Source organism: Triticum urartu, chromosome 6A (genome assembly GCF_056163025.1).
Source record: "Triticum urartu cultivar PI428250 chromosome 6A, HENAU_Tu73, whole genome shotgun sequence".
Taxonomy (NCBI): domain Eukaryota; kingdom Viridiplantae; phylum Streptophyta; class Magnoliopsida; order Poales; family Poaceae; genus Triticum; species Triticum urartu.
Genome location: NC_141878.1, coordinates 394,948,598 through 394,970,719, shown reverse-complemented (window position 1 = coordinate 394,970,719; position 22,122 = coordinate 394,948,598).

The following is a 22,122-nucleotide window of genomic DNA, read 5'->3' as shown; positions in this document are numbered from 1 at the left end:
AACACTCACTTCAAAGCACCAACCTCTGAATTGCTTCATCCCCTGCGTGTCAGTCCTCCCCTTGAAGGTGCGCAGCTGATCTATCATGAACCTGACCTAACTCACTATTACATGAAAGTGCTGATGAAACCGCTGAAGCTCGGACAAGCTCCAATGACCAAATTCCTTGTGAAGGAATTGTTGTATGTGCCATGGACTGTCTATCGCATTCTGACCAAGATGTTGAGTCCAATCTAAGGCCGCGACTCGAATGAAGAAGAGGTCGTTGGCATCATGAAGAATATGCTTTTCAATATCATGCATGGAGTTCCAATCAACTACCATGATTTCTTCATGAGGACTCTAGCAAATGTTGCATTATCGCCTTTTGACACTACAAAAAAAGACACATCCATGACATTTTGGGCCGAACGAAATTTTTTTCTATCATACATATGACACTTCTATGACGATAATTGTGACAAAACCTGGTATCATCATAGATGTGGTGGGCTCCTACTTCTATGACAAAAAATCATGACAGAAATGGGCTTTTCGTCCTGGGCGGGCCGGAGACGCAGCTGCATGACATTCTTTGGGCCGTCCATGACGGAAAAAACCGTGGTAGAAGCGAGGGGGAGGAAAATTTCGGGGAGTTCCCGGTTACGGTGGGAGGTCGGGGGCCGAGCGATGCGCGTTTCTCTCATACATGTACGCGCGTGTGTGCGAGGCATTGGCTCTAACTGAACCCGAGCGAGGCGTTGGGCTCTAACTGAACCCGAGCGATTGCACTGCAGGCTACGTGTTACTAAACCCGAGCGATCGATCAATGGCTGTTAACTGAACCCGATCGAGCGATTCCTTCGCTACTGCTGCTAACTGAAGCCGATCGATAGGATGAACAGTGAGCATTGTGGGGGGGGGGGGTTGGATGAACAGTGAGAGATGGCGTTGCCTCTGGATGAACAGGACCCCGTGGTGTGGTGGAGGGCTAGATGAACAGTAGACGGTGGAGGGGTGCCCGTGGAGGGGTGGATGAACAGGACCCCATGGTGTGGAGGGCTGGATGAACAGTAGACGGTGGAGGGGTGGTTGAATAGTAGCCGGTGGAGTAGCGCGCGGTGGAGACTGGATGAACAGGAGCCTGTGGATGAACAGTCGCAGGTGGAGGCTGGAGGAGGTCGACGGTGGATGAACAGTAGCTCGTGGAGGCTGGAGGGGGTCGACGGTGGAGATGAACAGTATCCCGTGGAGTCCCGTTTTGTGGTACGCCACACCCCTCCCGATGAATAGGACCCCCGTTTCGACCGTAGTGCTCCAACACAAGTCCGTTTCCTCCGTTTTGCGGTACGCCACACCCCTCCCGATCAACAGGACCCCAGTTTCGACCGTAGGAGGTCCGTTTCCTCCGTTTTGCGGTACGCTAGATCCCTCCCGATGAACAGGATCCCGTTTCGAATGTGGCCGGTCGAACACAAGGCCGTTTCCTCCGTTCTGCGGTACGCCAGGCCTCGTTTCCATCGCCTGTTCCGTCCAAGCCCTCTCGATGAACACGACGCATTCCTTTGCCTCCCCATGAACACGACGATGACGCTGTTTCTCTGTTCCGACCCAGCCATGTACACGAGCCCTGGCCGTACGTATGCGCGAGTAGGCGTTCGAGACCCCGCCCGTATGTACACATACATGGCCGTATTTTCTTTCTTGCACCCTGGCCGTTGGACGTACGTGTACATGCTATGTGCGCGCCTCTACTACGACACGTGCGTGCCTCTACTACGACATGTGCGCGCCTCTACATCGACCAGTATGTACGTACACGTTCGCGACCAGAATGACAACGCTACGTACGCTCCGACCAGGTGGGTCCCGACTGTCAGGCACTTCCTTGCCTGCGAAGATGTAGCTGGTAGGTCCCAACAGTCAGGGGGCGAATCGTTTTTTTTGCCCGGACGCACTTCCTTTTGTGCGAAGATGTAGCTGGTGGGTCCCAGCAGTCAGGGGGAAATGTTTTTTTTCATGAAATACGGTGGCCCGTCCGGTGGGTCCCACTGTCATGTGGAGGAATAATTATTTTGCACGTAATAAGGAGGCACTTCCTTGCTGCGGCCGTGGACCCAACTGTCAGCCTCGCCACTTACAGTCCATGTCCGGTGGAAGTCGTTCCTTGACCACGTTGACCACGCCGCGCCGAGAGCACCAGGGCGGTGGACGACGGCGAGGCCTAGGAAGGGGACGACACGGAGGCAGGGAAGACTCGACAGTGGATGCCCATGCAGAGGGGAGTACGACTATACGAGGGTTTACTGGTTCGTCTCCCGTCGCCGGAGAATAACAATAGGTGTGGGTGAGTAGAGGGATGGCTAGGCCAACGATGGGAGTACGGTCGGGCAGTGAGGCCTGCGCGGTAGCACAACCGGCCGCGAGGAGGAGGGAGCAGGCAGAACCGCCAACGCTTGTTTGAGCGGCTGGAGCAGGAAGAGCAGAGATTGAAGAAGCACGACGGTCGTTGGATGGACATCCAACAGTCAGTGCTTGTGCGTCAACCTTTTTTTTTAGGAAAGCCTCAAATCTGTGGAAAACGGCATACAGCCCATTTGCTAATTCTTAAGGTTTTTTCGAGCCCATATTCTTTTTGTTAGCATTACAGCCCATATTATGGCAATGGTTAAAAAATTATACAAAATTTTGCATATTACGGTGCGGTCCGAACTGTTTTTAATCCCGAAATTTCGACTCACATTCAAACTGATTTCAAAATAAATGTATATCAATATAAAATCCAACAAATTTTTTCAATAAAGTTTTGATCTGCTGTGGGGGTTTTGCCCTACAGTTCACAGTCAAAAAAAATATATAATCCAACAAATTCTCCACGCATAAAAATTAATGTAATTTAAAATCTTGAAATGAGAAAAAAGATATTTGAAACTAATTGCCGGTTTGATGTGTTTTAAAAACGTACAACCCATTGTTCATTACTGATGGGCCATTTTCTCGGCCAGCCAAATGAAAGCTCTCCTCGTCTTGAAAGATTTGCAGCCCAAAAGGCCTGACAAAGCGACTTACTTGGCAAATCACAAAAAAAACTGGGCTGTGGCCGTGGACCCAACTGTCAGCCTCTCCACGTACAGTACTCTTCCGATGGAAGTCGTTCCTTGACCACGTTGAGCACGCCGCACGGAGAGCACCACGGCGGTGGACGACGGCGAGGCCTAGGAAGGGGACGACGCGACAGTGGAAGCCCGTGCAGAGAGGACTACGAGGGTTCACTGGTTCGGCTGCGGTGTGAGGCTGCCGTCGCCGCAGCGCCTGGCCAGCGGTGGGAATAGTAGGGGCGGTGAGGCCTCTGCGGCAGCACAGCCGGCCTCGGGAGGCAGGAGCATGTGGCACGACCGGCGCTGCTTTGGGCGGCTGGAGCAAGAAGACCAGAGGTTGAAGAAGCACTACGGCCGTTGGATGGACATCGTACGGTCACTTGAGCTAGAATCGTTCATATTGACTAAGTTGACAAAGCCCTTCGTCCCCGTCAACTTAGTAGGCCCACAAGTCAGTCTCCCAGCAAGGTGGTCCCAGCTAGCCGGGGGAGTATTCATTTTTTTGTGTAATAAGGAGGCACTTCCGGTGGGTTCAGCTGCGGTGTGAGGCTGCTGTCGCTGCAGAATAACAGGGGGTGTGGGTGAGTAGAGGGATGGCCTGGCCAGCGGTGGGAGTAGTAGGGGGCGGTGAGGCCTTCGCGGCATCATAGCTGGCCATGGGAGGCAGGAGCACGCGGCATGACCGACGCTGGTTTGGGCGGCTGGAGCAAGAAGACTAGAGGTTGAATAAGCACTACGGCCGTTGGATGAATATCGTACGGTAACAGGAGCTAGAATCGTTCATATTGACAAAGTTGACAAAGCCTCCGTCCCCGTCAACTTGGTAGGCCCACAAGTCAGCCTCCCACTATGCTGGTTTCCGGCTGGCAGGGGGAATATTCATTTTTTATGCGTAATAAGGAGGCACTTCCTTGCGTGCGAAGATAGCTGGTGGGTCCGACATGTCAGCGGGGGGCACTTTATTTCGTGAAATACAAAGGCCCTTTTGGTGGGTCCCAGATGTCAGGTGGAGGAATCATTATTTTGCGTGTAATAAGGAGGCATTTCCTTGTGTGCGGCTGTGGACCCAGCTGTCAGCCTCTCCATGCACATTCTACTTCTGATGGTGTCGTTCGTTGACCATGTTGACCACGCCGCGTCGAGCGCATCCAAGGTGGTAGACGACGGCGAGGCCCCGGACAGCAACGAGCCGGAGATGGGAAGACGCAGGAGTAGAGTCGCAGACAGAGAGGTGTACGAGGGTTAACTGGTTCTAGAGCGGTGTGGTTCGGTAGTCGGTGGAGAAGAACAGGAGGTGTGGAGGGGTGGAGGGATGGCCTGGCCAACGGTGGAGTAGCGCTTCATAGCGAAGCTTGCAAAGCAGAGCTGCTAGGAGCAGGAGGCGGGAGGTGGTCCCGGCAGCGCTAGAGGAAGAAGACGAGAGATTGAAGATGGATGCTGGTCGTTGGATGTAAATCCAACGGCTAACATGTCGGAATCATTTGTTGACTAAATTGACAACGGCTTGCATTGGCTTCGACCTATTGGCCCACATTTCAGCCTCCAAAAATGTGGCACGTATTCAACCCATTTTTTCAGAATTTACAGTCTTTTTTTTGCGCGGTAGAATTTACAGTCAATTTGATCTCTTTTTTTGGAATTACAGCCATTAGCTGGGCTGGGTGAACAAATAATGTAGCGTCCATGCTGCCCGTTTATTTTATTTCCTAAAAAATTACAGCCCATTTGCACTTTCTCGAAATACACGATTCTGCTGGGCTGATTCTAATTATAATGTTGGGTTGGGCCAGCAATGTTATCAAAAAATAAAAAGGGGCTGAGCATTTTGTTATAAATATATTTAAATAATAAGTGATATTATTACATTCGTCCTTAAATTTACAGTCTTACCAAGCTTTATATAATAACATATAAAATAATTTTTTTTTAGAAAAATAGGGAGCATCTCCCCGGTTCCATTGCTGAGAACGAAACCACAACATATTCCGATACAGCAGCTCAAAGAGCAGCTCGAAAGCAAAGGTAGAAAAGCTACAAACTAGGGGGGTGGATGAGCAAGTTCTTTGAATAACACAAATCACCCGAGCAGTGCCAAAGGCAGAGCGGATAGAGCACTCAAATGACACAACGAGGGTCCAGCGAAGCCTTCATGGTCTTCAGCCGAGGGGCCGTGTCAGCCTGCGGCGACCAGTAAGCAAGCGGAGACACCGGGCTGGACGGCGTAACATGGTGGATGTCCCTCTTTTTCGGCGCCAGGTGCCCATCATCTTCATCAGAGATCTTGAGACGAGCACACGGGTCCAGCCCCAGAGCAGGTCGAGCCTTGTTCAGCCACAAGTGATCGCCAACGGTTTCTAGAGGGATCTTGTTATGGTTTCCACGAAGCTCATCAACTTGTCCTTGTCCGATCCGGAGGAGAGAATCGCCCAGTTCCTCACCATGTTCTTGATCAACCTCAAGACCCGCGGAATGGAAATCCAGGAGGTGTTACTGGAAATCATAGCATTTCTATATTTCCATAGGCACCAAAGGACGGCTGAGCTAAAAGTGTTTAAAACTGAGCACTTTTTGGTAGCAATCCAGAATCTGGCGACAGATTCAAAGGATGAGCCAATCTGACTAGAGAAATATTCCTCATTGTGGGCCCAGAGATGTTTAGCAACTATACATTCAAAAAATAGGTGAGAACAAGACTCTTGTTCCAAGCAGTAAACACAATCAAGGGATTTGATGATGTGTCTCTTCCTAAGGTTATCCCTAGTCTTCAGTTTGTTTTTGGAGAGAAGCCAGAGAAATACATGAATTTTAGGGGGAACTCTCAATTTCCAGACAGCAGGGATAAACACGGGTTGAACCCCTCTAAAGTTGATAACATGATAGAGGGAGCTGGAGGAATACTTCCCCTTATTGTCTAGCTGCCAAATCTGGGCATTCGGCTCGGCAGTAAAGGTAATGCTTTTGGCAATTTCCTCCAACTAGAACCATTGTTCCATGAGACTATCACTAAAGTTCCTTCTAAAAGAGAGTTTTAGGCAGTTACCGTCCCAAACTTCATTGACACTTTTGTTAAGCTCATTGCGGACAGAGTAAATAGGCCAAAATTGGACTGCTAGGGGGGATGTGCCAAACCAAGTATCTTCCCAGAACCTGGTTCTGCTCCCATCCCCTATGTTCCATCTGTAGCCAAATTTCACAGCATGCATAATAGATTTTAATCCTTTCCAGAATCTAGAGGTCTTAGGTTGGAGGAAGGGACAAAAATATTAGGTTTATTTCCTAGGTATTTATGGGCAATAAGAAGCTTCCAGGGTTTTAGGTCTTCCTCATAGAATCTTTTAATCCAAGACCCTAGAAGACAGATGTTAATTTCTTGGAGGTTAGGTATGCCTAGGCCTCCAAAATCTTTTTTCATAGAGACTAGGGACCAATTAGCAAGGTGTAGCTTCCTATTTCCCTCAAAATCATTCCACAAGCAATGAGACATCTGAGAATTGATGAGGTTCACTGCCCATTTTGGGAACTTGAAGAAGGAGAGGAGATACACTGGAATGCTAGCCAAACAAGCTTGTATGAGGATCAATCTACCTCTCTAAGAGAGAAGTTTGCCCCTCCACCCAGCAATCCTTTTAATGATTTTATCCAGAAGGGGTTGAATATCCTCTCTCCTCAATTTATCATAGTGGAGAGGGATACCTAGGTACTTAATGGGGAAGTTACCTTTATTACAGACTAGAATAGAGAGGAAGTCAGCTAACTCCTGATCATCCATGTTGATAGGGATGATTTCGCTTTGAGAGTAGTTGATTCTCATGCCTGAGACTTGTTCAAACCAGGTTAGAACAGTTTTCAAATTGCTAGCATGTGTGGAGTCATTGTCTAAGAAAAGGATGGTATCATCTGCATATTGAAGGCAGATGATGCCACCAGGGCAGACCTGGGAACAGAGCCCTGCAATCAGACTATGATCAGCAGCTTTGCTCAGCATTTTAGTAAGAACGTCCACTACTAAATTAAACAAAAGTGGGGAGATGGGGTCACCTTGCCTAAGGCCTTTACCAGCAAGGAAAAAATCACTTTCACAGTTATTTAACTTGACCCCAATAGACCCCCCATGAGTAAGTTGCTGGATCCAACTCTCCTCTATGGAAGGCTTGGAAAAGATCTAAGAGATCATTTTTCACCAAGTCCCAAAAATGCTGGTAAAACAAGAAGGGAATCCCATCAGGACCAGGAGCCCCATCAGGATAAGAGCTAAAAATGGCTTCCTTCACCTCTGTCTCTGAAAAAGGGGCTTCTAGCAGCTCATTTTCAGCGGGAGAGACTTTTTCAGAAGCAGAGAAAAAAAATTTGTAGAGAGAACCTAGAAGGGTTTTCTTTCTTAAACAGGTCTTTGTAGAAGTCACTAGCCACTTTCAACATCTCATCTATCTCAGTAACAGGGCCATTAGGGCCATCAAGGGAGTGAATGAGGGTTTTCCTCCTCCTCTGGTTAGCTACTGCATGGAAGTAAGCAGTATTTCTATCACCCTCCTTAATGTTCCTATCTCTAGACCTTTGTTTGTCTTTGATTTCTTCTTGAAGCCAAATTTTCTTAAGCTCTCCATGGACAAAGTTTAATCTATTAGTCTCAGCCTCAAAGAGGTCAATGGTTTCTGCCTTAATATCTAGGGAATCAAACTCAAGGAGGAGAAGCCTTTTGTATCTTCTAAGATTAGCTTCCTCATTGGAGTTCCACCCTTTGGTAGTTCTTCTAAATCTCCTGATTTTGATCTGCCAATTTTTTAGGGGGCAGCTGCTCCCAGTAGGCTCATCCAGATTTTCCTGACTAGCTCAGTAAAATCTTCTCTAAGCAACCACCACTTTTAGAATTTAAAACTATTTCTCTTTGGAGTTTGGTTAAGACCAGAGTCCCGGAGCAAAGGAGTGTGGTCACTACCACATCTGGGCAGAGCTCTACATCTAGAAAGGGGAAGGAACTATCTAATTCTGTGTCACAGAAAATTCTGTCAATGGTGGACATAATTCTGGAGCAGCACTTCCAACATATCTAGCAGAACTGTGGGTTTTCCTTCTGACAGGGCAATTCTCAACTTTATGGGTAACCATTTTGCAGATAAAACAACTCTTGGACTTGACACATTTATCCAAATGATGCCCTAGTTCCCATAGTTGTAACAGATCACCTCAGAGTATGCCATAAGGCCCGAAGCAGGGGCAGGAGTAGTTTTCTGGATGTCCTGTCTCTTCTTTTGTTGATTCTTGCCTTGAGATTTCCCACTGATCTAAGAGTCAGAACCACCAGCAGATTGATCTTGGGCAATTACAGGAGCCTGCCCAGATTGTGCCCCCATTTGGGGCGGAGGTGGGCCGCACCACTGCCCAACCGGCGTTCCCCCCAATTTTGATAGGGGAAATTCATCGAAGTTCCTGGTTCCTTCTCATCCTCCAGCCAGCTGTTGTCTCTCAGGAAGCAGAAATAACCACCAGACAGCTCAATTGAAGCAGATTGCAAGCCTAGTTTTAATCTTCTGCAGGTTTGGGGGAGAGGTAAGGTAGGGGATCCACTTGCTCCGGCTCCGGTGGCGTGCTGGTGGGCAGGAGTCCAGTCAAGCGTTCCCATCTCGTAGCACGGCGTGGATCTCCTGAATTCACTTCTCCTTTCGCCCATCGAACGAACGCAATCGGCAGCTCACTGGGGTGGGGCATCCTGTGCTTCTCCGAGAAATCTCCTTCGAAGTAGATCCGCAGGGCTAGATTCAGCAGCTCCCAATCCACATGATCCTTGCACATCCGAGCATACATGCGCGAGTGAGAGAACGGATTCGGTCCCTCCTTGGCTTCCTCCCTCACAGCTTCCTCCTCTGCTTCCCTCCATTCGTGTGTGCACTGGGTCCAGGAGAGAGCGTCGTCGCAGATCCGCATTGCCCGCTCCCTCCATCTCCTCCCTCGAGTCTCCCGTAGCACCACCACCGCGACGGAGTCGAGCGGCTGGAGCATCCGCGGGAAGGCTTTGTAGACATGTGGGAGATGCATCTTGTACATCTGCCTGTCTTCCAGCCATTCCCTCGTGGATATGGCCGGCGACTCAATGGGGCGCGCGAGCGGACTTACTGAGGGGGGCAGGCGCGCCCGGAGTCAGGAGGCGGGGGTGGCGGCGAGATCTATGGCGGCGGCGAGGGTGGAGGTAGTGGCGGGGGCGGTGGCGAGGATGGAGGTGGTGGCGGGGGCGAAGGGGATCGCGAGAGCGGTCATCTATTTGCCAATTATGTGAACTAAACAGTCAACATATAAAATAATTTAAATATATACAATATAGTTAGAAGGGAAACATAAGTTGGACCTAGCGTTCCTATTCTTATATAAAAATAGAACATACCTCTGTGTTTTCTTCAAAAAAATACATAAATTGGGCTGCCAAAAATAAAACCTCGGATGGGAGGTCCATAGGCCGGTCGATACATGACGGCCCTAAGAAAATACAAACAAGCCTATGGACCTCCCATCCGAGGACGTGGGCTGCGCATGTTAAAAATGAAAGCCTAGACGGGGCAGCCCAAAACCACGTCCAACACTTGCCAAAACTTCGTCCCTCATTTTCTCTGTGTTTCGCACACTCGACATTGTGTGGGCATTTTGACTGTGCATCATATGAAGATGTGCTATGCATGAATGTTGATCAGCATGATGTTAACTAGCTGGTAGTTCCATTTTCGACCATGAATAAAACTTCCAACATGATGTTAACCCTGTTTGAAAAGGCCGTGTTAATATAAATGCTCTACCTCTAAAAGTTGCAGTTTCTTATCTAAAACTGAACTTGCAGTTTCTTATCTGAAACTAAAACTTGCAGTTTCTTCTCTGAGAATCACATTGTCTGCACTTTTATACTCCTATGAAACTACATGTTTTTAGGTGCTAAAAATAGATATCTAGAATTCATAAAATACTTCATATGCTCAATACTGCAAATCTGAAAGTCAAAAGACATTCATATTTGAAAGTACTCTCAAAATACACAACACAAAACACAATTCACAACCTGCAAATACTGACAACCCTAAGCTCCTCCTGACAATTCACAACCTTCCCGACTATTGGGCTGGGGGGCAGCCCCCTCCTATTCCTCGGCAGCAGACAGCCGCCCCATGAGACGATGTGAACGGCGAGGGAGACGATGGCAGGGAAGCGTTGTCGGGCCAACTGCTTTTCTCCTCTTGCAGTTGGGTTCGGTCGACGAAGACTCCACCGGCTCGCTCTGGCAGGACACCCTCAGAAAATGGCACCCTGTAGATGCTCGATCCTTCAATCTCTGGTGGATGCTCCATTTGGTATCGATACTCCCACTACCGCTCCCTCACGATCGGATTCGGTGAATCTGTTTGCTCCATGGCCCAGAGGAGCAGCTCTATGTACTTCGGCGCGACGACCTTCGGGAGTATCGCCGCCTTTTCGCTCTGTTGCAGATATTTGGCCATGGATGTCGCCGCCGCTAGTTGGTCCTTGTTGTCAAACCAAGACTGTATCTCCAACATCCTAGCTAGCTTCACAGGGTCGCCGTCTGCGATCCTCACGTATCGGTTGTACTCCTCCATCGATCTACTTCTCCACAGCACCTTCACTCGCCGGCGGTGGTTTTTGAATGGAAGAGGAGAGGAGCAGCGCTGGTTTTGAATTAGAACAGGAGAGGATCGACGCTAGTTTTGGACTAGAATAGGAGAGGAGGGGCGGTGGTTTTGAAATGGAAGAGGAGAGGACTGGCACTGCATTTAGATTGGAACAGGAGAGGAGCGGCGGTGGTTTAAGAGGAGAAGAGCGGAAGAGCGGCGCTGGTCTTGGAAGTATTTTTTTTGTTGTTTCGCGTATTTTGGGTCAAAGTTTGACCACGTACTATATTTGACAAGCAAAATGTGAATGCATGTCACCAAATTGATTTTGATTTTGATCCAGTCAGAGCGCGCCAGCCCTCTCGTCCAATCCTAAATCGCTTCCGCACACTCCTCTCCCTCTTCTCCATTGCAAAACCACCTCCTCTCCTCTCCATCATCTCCATTCCAAAACAACCGTCTCGCGTCTCCCTCTTCTCTATTGCAAGACCACCGTCTCTCCTCCGTTTTCTAGACGCTTTGCTCCATGGCGCGGGCGCAATCCATGGATACAAAATTAGTATATTGTATACTATTTAAAAGTCGAGGGCGGGGCTTTTCCTACGCGGTAGGCGGCGGGGTAGTTCCGCCTAGTCGGTTCGACAGAGATGCGAGAAGACGACGGAGTAATGCTGCTGCAAACATAGGGTTGTGTGATTTGACAGCGAGTTACTGCTGGACAGGTGGGCCCCCGTGATTTGACTTGCCATTATCATTTAACTGCGGCGCTACGACCCGGCGTGAGTCTCCCAGATTCCTGACCACCTCCATACAAGTGCCTCTCCCAATGCTCCACCATGTAGTAGAGGCTGGCTCTTGCATGAGAGCCCACTTCTCCACTTTTTCCTTGCCTCTGTTACTTCCACATATGCAAAAATGCCATGTAATACTTTTACTTGCTCCTACAGGTGCTTAAGCTTGCCACATAAGCATAAAGTCTGGTGTGGCAAGTTAATCAAGAAGAGAGAGACTAGTTTGGTGACCCAAGGAAGAAACGGTGCTAAATGCGTGTACCTAGGTGAAAAGATAATTTTGAGTCTATAGCTAATTAAATGAAGCAAACTTAGCAACACCATTTCATTAGAAGAGGTCACTCCTTGGAAAATGCAATAAATACACGTGCTTAGCACCGTTTCTTCCTTGAGTACGAAGAAAGAGATAGAGAGGAGTAAAAAAATACACTTATAGCCAACCTTGTTGTAGTATGAGTGACTAAGTGATGACTATGTATGACATGCCAACATCAGATAGACTAACGCACCGTGTTAAATCTCCAAGGGCGCAACCGCGTGAGCGATGCGACAGTTGTGGTAGGCGCGACCATGATACGGGCTGCTGGCAGCCCTTGGATCTGAGATCAAACGGCCGCATGCTAAGTTGCGGAAAATTTGCAGAATAACCCTCCAGGATAGGATATTCACCCATAGGTCTAGAATCACGCCATGTAGCCGTTCGATATCAGATCCACGGGCTCTCGGAAGCCCGTATCATGGGAGAATGGAAAGCCACTACCCTACCGTTCGCACGCTGGCAGTTCGCTCCTACTCGTCCACGCACATCCTTCAATACTACGGCGGTTCGCTCCTAGTCATCCCGTCCATTCACATTACGGCAATTCCAGTAATCCTAACCCTCCTCCCAAATCCATGGCGTCCCTAATCTCCACAATCGGCGGTGAATACAAGGTTAGAACCATCACCGGCGATGAGTTCGACGTCATCTACACCCGTTCTTCCGCGAGGTGAAAGGATGCCTTTCTTGCTTCAGACGCATGTTCGAAGACTCAGATGATGAGTGGGTCGCTTGCTAGATGTTGAGTACACCACAGTCCTGGGATGAGAGAAGGATCTAAAGGACGAAGAGAGGAAGAAGCCGGCCGTGATCCAGGTTTGCATGCATGACTTATGCTTGGTCTACCACATATGCCATGCCGACGTTGAGTGCCAGGATTTCAAGGACTTCCTCGAGAGCAACCTAGTCAAATTCGTTACTGTAGACTTTGGTAACGACAAAGACGTCCCGCATCAGATAGGCCTCATTGTAGGCAACACCTTTGACCTCTAGAAGAATCGGCTGGTGTCCGCTCGTCAGCCTTCAATGCTGACCCTGGTAGGAGCCATGGTTCATCCTTCGTACGGTAAACTGGAGAAACCTCCATACACGTTTCATTGTCATGCATGACAGCGGAATGTACAAGATATAGACCACATCCACTATGCTGCAATGGATGGCTACCTTTGCTTCAATATCTACAAGGGTTGGATGAAGAGCAACAGCCAAGTGTGCGGTTCAAGCAAAGAAGTATCGGCCAAGAGGAAGAGGGACAAGGACGAAGTCGAGGACGTGGACGAGGACTCCGAGTAAGGTGGCAGTGTCGTTGCTCATGGTGGTTCTAATGAAGTGTCTACCGGAATAGTTGCAAAGTTTAATTTCAGTTGTGCTTAATTTAATTTGAGGGGTGTGTTGTGCTGAGCCCCCAGAAGAACTATGTTATGTTTCTTCTCGTTACTTTAACTCTTCAGTACGTACATACTAGTATTTCTTACATTTCATCTTTTAGTTGGTATAGTACTACCACTCGTTTCTTCACATTATATACGTACAATATATATGGCCAACATCATATAGCCAGCAGTTTAGTTGTCAAAGAATTTCAGGGTGCTTAGTTTTGTCAAAGAATTCCAGGATGCTTAGAGGGTGCTTGGATCCAAGGGACTTATTTTAGTCTGACTAAAAATAGTCTCTTTAAGAGGCTAAAGTTCCAATCACCCCTGACTAAAGAGGGGCTTAAACTAGTCTTGAGACTAAAAAAATTTAGTCAGGGGTACCCCTACTAAAATGTGGTTTAGTCCTCTCTCTACTCATTTAACTCCTCTCCTTTAACACAGGCGAGTTCTGGATTGGAGGGTTTGGAGGATAATAAATGCTCATTAACTTGATTTTAGCCTTTTTATTATTTGGATCCAAGCATGGGTGAGGCTAGCATGTTTTAGTCCCACTACTTTTAGTCATGGGACTAAAACGTATCCAAGCACCCTCTTAGTTTTATTTGAGGGGTGGGTTGTGCTGGACACCATTATTCTGACTAGCCTTTTTAATAGTACTATATGCATAATTTGGCGACGAGCGCTCTCTATACGTACCACCTTTTTTTTAATTTCAAGTTTTGCTCCATGGCGCAATCCATCGATACTACTGCTGTACAAAAGTATACATTTTTAAAAGGCTAGAGGGCGGGGCAGTCTAGCTTGGTCGGTTTCACGAGAGGCGAGAGCCTTTGTGATTTCACGGCTCATTACTGCTGGAAGGCGGGGCCTTGTGATTTGACTGCTCGTATAAATGCGCGGACGACCTAATCGAGGAGGAGCAAAGAACCATGCGGTATACTCAAGTTTTCCACTGGAGTAGTACTGCGACGGAGGAGCACGAAACACGCAGCCCAGTGCCATATGGCGATAAAAAATGATCTAATTTGCTAGTCATCTCATTGTTAGCATTGTTCTATTCATTCCCTCAAATAAACATTGTTCTATTCATGCCTCGCAGAGAACGTGACACATGCGGCGAAACACCCGAAGCAAAAGATGAAACACAGGAGCAAAAGAAGAAGGAAGATTATCACCCCAAATGATCTAATTCGCCGCGGAGTCGTAACTGCTTCTTCATTGCCTCCACGACCTCCATCTCCTTGCGCATCTCCTCCGCCATCTTTATCATTGTGTCCATGACGCGGCATTTCTCGACGTGAGCCTTCATCATCTGTTCCACGGCCATATTACGTACCTTGACAGCAGCCGGGTGCTCGATGCGGAGCTTCGCCAACTCTTCCTTCTGTTCCATGGCGAGGGCCTGCGGCATCTTCATCGAGGAACTACTATCCTCATGCAGCTTCTTCCAGCCGGCGTTCTTCTCCTTCAATAGGTCGATCTCGTGGCAGAGCTTCACATTGTCCTCCCGAAGTTGCAGGATTTCGCCGGTCGCCTTCTTCTCTGAGGCAATGCTCTTCTTCAGCAGCATCACCAAGCCGGCGGTCAACTCCCCCTGCTGATTGAGCTCAGCGGGCATGTCGTCGAGGCTCTCCTTCAGCAACTCCATCAAGCCTTGGATGAACTCCTTCTGCTTATTGAGCTGATCGGGCATGCCATCGAGGGATAACGACTCCAGCTCCACTGGCTCGGCATGTTCGCCTCCGCGGCTAGGGCACTCCTGGGAGCCATCGCCTTCCCGTGAGAGATCTTTCGAGGTCTCTGCGTGGCGGTGAGCCCTCTCTTTTTTTCCGCAGCCTTGGTTGCCGCTCCCTTGTTACGAGTAGTTCTCGACCTAGAGCTCTGCTCACCGGCCATGGCAAAGACAGACGAAGAAGAAGCACTTATGAGGAGGAAAGGTAGAGTGATTTTCGGTTAGGTAGTTCCCCTTTTTATAACCTAAGTACTAGCACTAGTACCAATACCTGCATAGTGGGAACACGTTCAGGTTTGGTACGTACTACTAGTAGGTGTGAGCAGGCTTTCGAATGTGATGGGAGCAAGGTAAAGATTAATTGATGGCTTTGGTTTCGAGGCCTGAAACGGCTCCCGATGAGTTTAGCGGAACATAAATTCCAAGTACTACTACACTGCTCAAATGTGTAAATATTATGTTACTGTCAAAAATTGGCACAAAATACGAAGGAGACCAATGGAAGTACTACTAGCAACCCACGATTTAACTACTCGCATGCGCGAAGTGGAGTAATAATGTCTTTCTTCCGCCCTCACGTCCACTCAATTTGCATGCGCTGTATTAATTGACCATCAATGAAGTGAACGACTTTACACGCGTCAAATTATCACATGGGGTGGATCTTTGTACAAAGTTGCGTCCGCCCGTGTACCCGCATGTGCGTGCAAGGAATGAGTGCGTGCATGGCGTGCGTGCACAACTTCGCTTCGTGCATGTACTGCCAGTATGACTCAGGGAGGACGAGTACAATCTTCTGGAAGTAGCAGCACGTCACTGTGATCAATCCACGCAAGGAGGTCGCGACAATGCCTACACATGTGCCACGTGGCTTCATGAACTGAAAGAGAGACACTGTGTAGCGTGCCATTGGTATTCTAATTTACGTGTGTTGCACATACTCGAAGTACTAGTAAGGTACACGTGCATTGCACGCATCAGATTTTGCAACCAAATTATGAATAAATACCACACTATAGCATGTAAGCTCTGAGTCATATATGCCTGATGTAGCCCTTCGCTTAATTCTTATAGTTCATCTCATTCAGAATCAATTAGTTTTTATAAAAAAGCTAAGAACGCGGGAATAGGAAAAACATGGAATTATAGTGGAATGTCGTCTTGAATCCTATAGGATTGTATGAGTGTTTGATTGTGCATAGAAAAAACACAGAATTCTTTCAAAGAGATTTGAGTGGATGGGATGTTTCCTATGAAATCTAGTGCAAATGAATCATATCGAAAAATTCCTATGGTTTAGAATCCTACAAATCAAACAACCAAGATAGGAAAAATTCCTAATGATTAGAATCCTCTAAAATTCCTTTGAGAATCCTTTGAATCAAAGAAGCTCTTAATCTATTTTATGATTCATAGAATTGTGCATTGTAAAGCATAAAGTAAAAACAAATAATGGCAATTCAACTAGAAAAAAGTTTGGGTAGTTATGATACGGAAGATTCTAGAACAAAAGAGAACCACTATTGTTTGAGGTTTGTGCATTATGCTTAAGTTCAACCATGGAATCTGCTAGATTGTACATGTGGCAGAATCCGGTGGGGGGCTAGAAGATGGTGCGAGGGGTTGAGTGGAGGGAGACTATGAAGGAATGCACAAGTGCGAGATCGATATTTAGAGAGAGAGGGCGAACACGTGCGCTGATGCGCGCAGTGGCGGAGCCATGAAAAATAAATGAGCTAGGGGGCCAAGCATTGGTAATCCTTTACGAGGAGAGTCAATTCATGAACTCAAACCATTTTTAGCAGCAATTGTCTAATGTTCACATTCATATTAGCCTTCATATATAGTGATGTTAGGGGGGAGGGGCAGGGCCCTTACTGCCCCCTGTCTTCGCCATTGTGCACGCGTCTGAGAGATGAAGCGGAAGGCATGGATGATGAGAGGGGGACGTTGGATACATAATTAATGTGGGTGTATTAGCTATATATGTTAATCCTATATAGAGAGGTATAGATTGATCGATGTTGACGTGGGAAAGAGGGTGAGACCTCACTGGATATATCGATTGATCGGTTTGTGTGGAAAACTATGAAAGACCTAGCTATATACACACATACATAGAGGAACATCGATCGTTGCGCATGCACGCGTGAGAGATAAAGAATGCCCGATATGATGGAGAGGGGATGTGTGTTGGTGTGTGCCTTCATGGGAGACCGACCTGAAGAAAAAGATTGCATGCGTGCGATGGATAATGCCGACTGGTAGTGTGTGTGCATGCATGCATGAGAGAAGGTTAGTGGTACAATTATAAAGAGAAGACTACTGTGTGGCTGTAAAAGAATAGCTGAATAGGTGAGGTCACAATCAATGTAAAGTTGAATTCAAATATTTGAATAAGAGATCCTGATGTTTGAAACCCATGCATGCATGAATATAACGGAGATCTGCGCGGTGTGGTTTGGAAACGAGCATGTTGTAATGTATACACATTGAACAAGGTCAGACTGATTTGAATTTGAGATACCGATGGCAGACATCATTTGGCCACGTCGCATCCGTGCATGGACACACTATTCTAATTGGAGATGATGGGCGGCTTTTGCATCACATATCTATATCTATACCCATATATATATATATATTATATTTTTTATATTTTTTATATTGTGTGCGGGTAACTTTAACTTTGAAAGATGGTCGTTGGATGAGGCGAATCCAATAGTCCAAAGATGGCAAATTGGAGCACTACTGGTCGTTGGATGTCATCTAGATTCCACCCGATTTCGCCACATGTATAATCTAGAAGACTCCATGGTTGAACTTAAGCATAATGCACAAGCATCAAAACACAAGCACTTCTTATTTGTTCTAGAATCTTCCATATCAGAATTGCCCAAATGTTTTTCTACATGATTTGGCATTATTTGTTTTTACTTTATGTCTTACGATGCACAATTCCATGAATCTTAAAATAGATTAGCTTTCTTATAAAAACTAGATGATTTTGAATGAAATGAACTATAAGAATTAAACAAAAATCTACATCATGCATATATGACTCAAATCTTGCATGCTATAATGTGGTATTTATTCATAATTTGGTTGCCAAATCTCATGCGTGCAATGCACGTGTACCTTACTCTAGTATAAATGGTGTTTGTGTGTGTTTTGTGCGTGTTGAGGTGCAAATTGTCTTTTTTTGGTACACATTAAGCTTATTCTTCCGAAATTTCAAGCCGCGCCTTGTTATGCCGAAAATTCAAGCTAGCGTCTTTGTCTATCATGCTGGGAAACTCCCGCCGCTTCAACCCACGCCTTGTTAGCCCGAAATATTTAAGATATATATTTGTCTCGTTGTGCTCCGACAACTCCCTCCATCTCAACCCGCGCCTTGCTATTCCGAAATTACAACGCGCGTGAAAACTCCCACCTCCTGTGAAATCCCACCTCCTGTGAAAGAACCGCCTCAAATCGGTGGGGGTACTTTCATAACTTACCCCACATTTCGGACAAGCGCGTCTCTAAGCCATGGTTCCCCACTGCCATCCCATCCACCCACCCATTCGTACACCGAGGCCGTGAAAACCCGCGACGAAACCCCACACTCTGCTCCGTCCACCACCCAGCCGGAGCCTCTTCCCCGACGACGTCGTCCACAGCAACATCTCGACGTCCCTCATCCACCATACCGGATGAGGATCCGTCGTCGATCTCATCATCCCGCCGGTTCAGCCACACCGTCCTCCACCTCCAAGGAGCCGCCCCGACATTTCCCTCGTCTTTCACGCCACCTCCATTCCCACAACGCCGCCTTCACCTGCACCACCGGAAGAGCATCATCATCACCGTTTCCTCGGATGAAGCTGCGGCCTAATCGGCACCACCAAAGAGGTTGTACACTAATCGCCGCATTTTCTTCTTGATTCGATCTCACGGTGCTGCCGGCGCTCGGTCCCGAGCCGACACGGCGCGGCTCCATCCACGGCGGCATCGCCGGCCACTTCCTCCATGGCGTCGCTCCCTTGGTGGCGACGTCCACATCTGTAGGACTTGCTGCTGCTTTAGCTCTCGCTCGCGATGCTGCTCTGCTCTTGCTCTCGGTCCCCTGCCTGGTCTGCTCTTGCTATTGCTCTTGAATGCCCTGCTGCTCTCGCTCTTGCTCTTGCTTGCGATGCTGCTCCGATTTAGCTACACTTCACTCTGATGCTGCCGGGGTGAAGGAAGAACCAGCCGCAGTGGGGAGGGTGGTGCTACCTCTTGAGCTTGCATTGGATTTCCCCGAAGAGGAAGGGATGATGAAACAGAGTAGCGTAAGTATTTCCCTCAGTTTTTGAGAACCAAGGTATCAATCCAGTAGTAGGCCACGCTCAAGTCCCTCGTACCTGCACAAAACGATAGCTACTCGCAACCAACGCGATTAGGGGTTGTCAATCCCTTCACGATCACTTACGAGAGTGAGATCTGATAGATATAATATTTTTGGTATTTTTGGTATAGAGGTGCAAAGTAAAAAGTAAAGACAAAGTAAAAAAGCAAAGAAAGATTAAAGTGATGGAGATTAATATGATGAGAATAGACCCGGGGGCCATAGGTTTCACTAGTGGCTTCTCTCAAGAGCATAAGTATTCTACGGCGGGTGAACAAATTACTGTTGAGCAATTGACAAAATTGAGCATAGTTATGAGAATATCTAGGCATGATCATGTATATAGGCATCACATCCGTGACAAGTAGACCGAAACAATTCTGCATCTACTACAATTACTCCACTCATCGACCGCTATCCAGCATGCATCTAGAGTATTAAGTTAAAAACAGAGTAACGCTTTAAGCAAGATGACATGATGTAGAGAGATAAATTCATGCAATATGAAATAAACCCCATATTGTTATCCTCGATGGCAACGATACAATACGTGCCTTGCTGCCCCTTATGTCACTGGGAAAGGACACCGCAAGATCGAACCCAAAGCTAAGCACTTCTCCCATGGCAAGAACTACCAATCTAGTTGGCCAAACCAAACGGATAATTCGAAGAGACTTGCAAAGATAACCAATCATACATAAAAGAATTCCGAGAAGATTCAAATATTATTCATAGATAGACTTGATCATAAACCCACAATTCATCGATCTCAACAAACACACCGCAAAAAGAAGAAGATTACATCGAATAGATCTCCACAAGAGAGGGGGAGAACTTTGTATTGAGATCCAAAAAGAGAGAAGAAGCCATCTAGCTACTAACTATGGACCCAAAGGTCTGAGGTAAACTACTCACACTTCATCGAAGAGGCTATGATGATGTAGAAGCCCTCCGTGATGACGGCCCTCTCCGGCGGAGCTCCGGAACAGGCCCCAAGATGGGATCTCGTGGATACAGAAAGTTGCGGCGGTGGAATTAGGTTTTTGGCTCCTTTTCTGATCATTTGGGGGTACGTAGGTATATATAGGAGGAAGGAGTACGTCGGTGGAGCACCGAGGGGCCCACGTGGTAGGGGGCGCGCCCTAGGGGGGTGCGCCCCCCACCCTCGTGACCGCCTCTCTGATGCCTTGGCGTAGGGTCCAAGTCTCTTGGATCACGTTTGGTGAGAAAATCACGTTCCCGAAGGTTTTATTCCATTTGGACTCCATTTGATATTCTGTTTCTCCGAAATACTGAAATAGGCAAAAGAACAACAATTCTGGGCTGGGCCTCCGGTTAATAGGTTAGTCCCAAAAATAATATGGAAGTGGAAAATAAAGCCCAATATAGTCCAAAACAGTAGATAATATATCATGGAGCAATAAAAAATTATAGATACGTTGGAGACGTATCAGGCATCCCCAAGCTTAATTCCTGCTCGTCCTCGAGTAGGTAAATGATAAAAAGAGAGTTTTTTATGCGGAGTGCTACTTGGCATAATTTGAATGTAAATCTTCTTAATTGTGATATGAATATTCAGATTCGAAAGATTCAAGACAAAAGTTTATATTGACATAAAAATAATAATACTTCAAGCATACTAACAAAGAGATTATGTCTTCTCAAAATATCATGGCCCAAGAAAGTTATCCCTACAAAATCATATAGTCTGGCTATGCTCTATCTTCACCACAAAAAGTATTTAAATCATGCACGACCCCGATGACAAGCCAAGCAATTGTTTCATACTCTAACTTTTTCAAAACTTTTTCAATCTTCACGCAATACATGAGCGTGAGCCATGGATATAGCACTATAGGTGGAATAGAATGGTGGTTGTGGAGAAGACAAAAAGAGGGGAAGATAGTCTCACATCAACTAGGCGTATCAACGGGCTATGGAGATGCCCATCAATAGATATCAATGTGAGTGAGTAAGGATTGCCATGCAACGGATGCACTAGAGCTATAAGTATATGAAAGCTCAAAAAGAAACTAAGTGGGTGTGCATCCAACTTGCTTGCTCATGAAGACCTAGGGCAATTTGAGGAAGCCCATCATTGGAATATACAAGCCAAGTTCTATAATGAAAGATTCCCACTAGTATATGAAAGTGATAACATGAGAGACTCTCTATTATGAAGATCATGGTGCTACTTTGAAGCACAAGTGTGGTAAACATTGTCCCTTCTCTCTTTTTCTCTCTTTTTTTGTTTGGGCCTTTTCTATTTTTTATGTTCTCTTTTTATTTGGGCTTGTTTGGTCTCTTTTATTTATTTTTCGTCCGGAGTCTCATCCCGACTTATGGGGGAATCATAGTCTCCATCATTCTTTCCTCACTTGGGACAATGCTCTAAAAATGATGATCATCACACTTTTATTTTTCTTACAACTCGATACTTAGAACAAAATATGACTCTATATGAATGCCTCCGGCGGTGTACCGGGATATGCAATATGACAATGATGAATGTGTCATGATAAACGGAACGGTGGAAAGTTGCATGGCAATATATCTCGGAATGGCTATGGAAATGCCATGATAGGTAGGTATGGTGGCTGTTTTCAGGAAGGTATATGGTGGGTGTATGATACCGGCAAAAGGTGCGCGGTATTAGAGAGGCTAGCAAAGGTGGAAGGGTGAGAGTGTGTATAATCCATGGACTCAACATTAGTCATAAAGAACTCATATACTTATTGCAAAAATATGAAGTTATCAAAGCAAAGTATTACGCGCATGCTCCTAGGGGGATAGATTGGTAGGAAAAGACCATCACTCGTCCCCGACCGCCACTCATAAGGAAGACAATCAATAA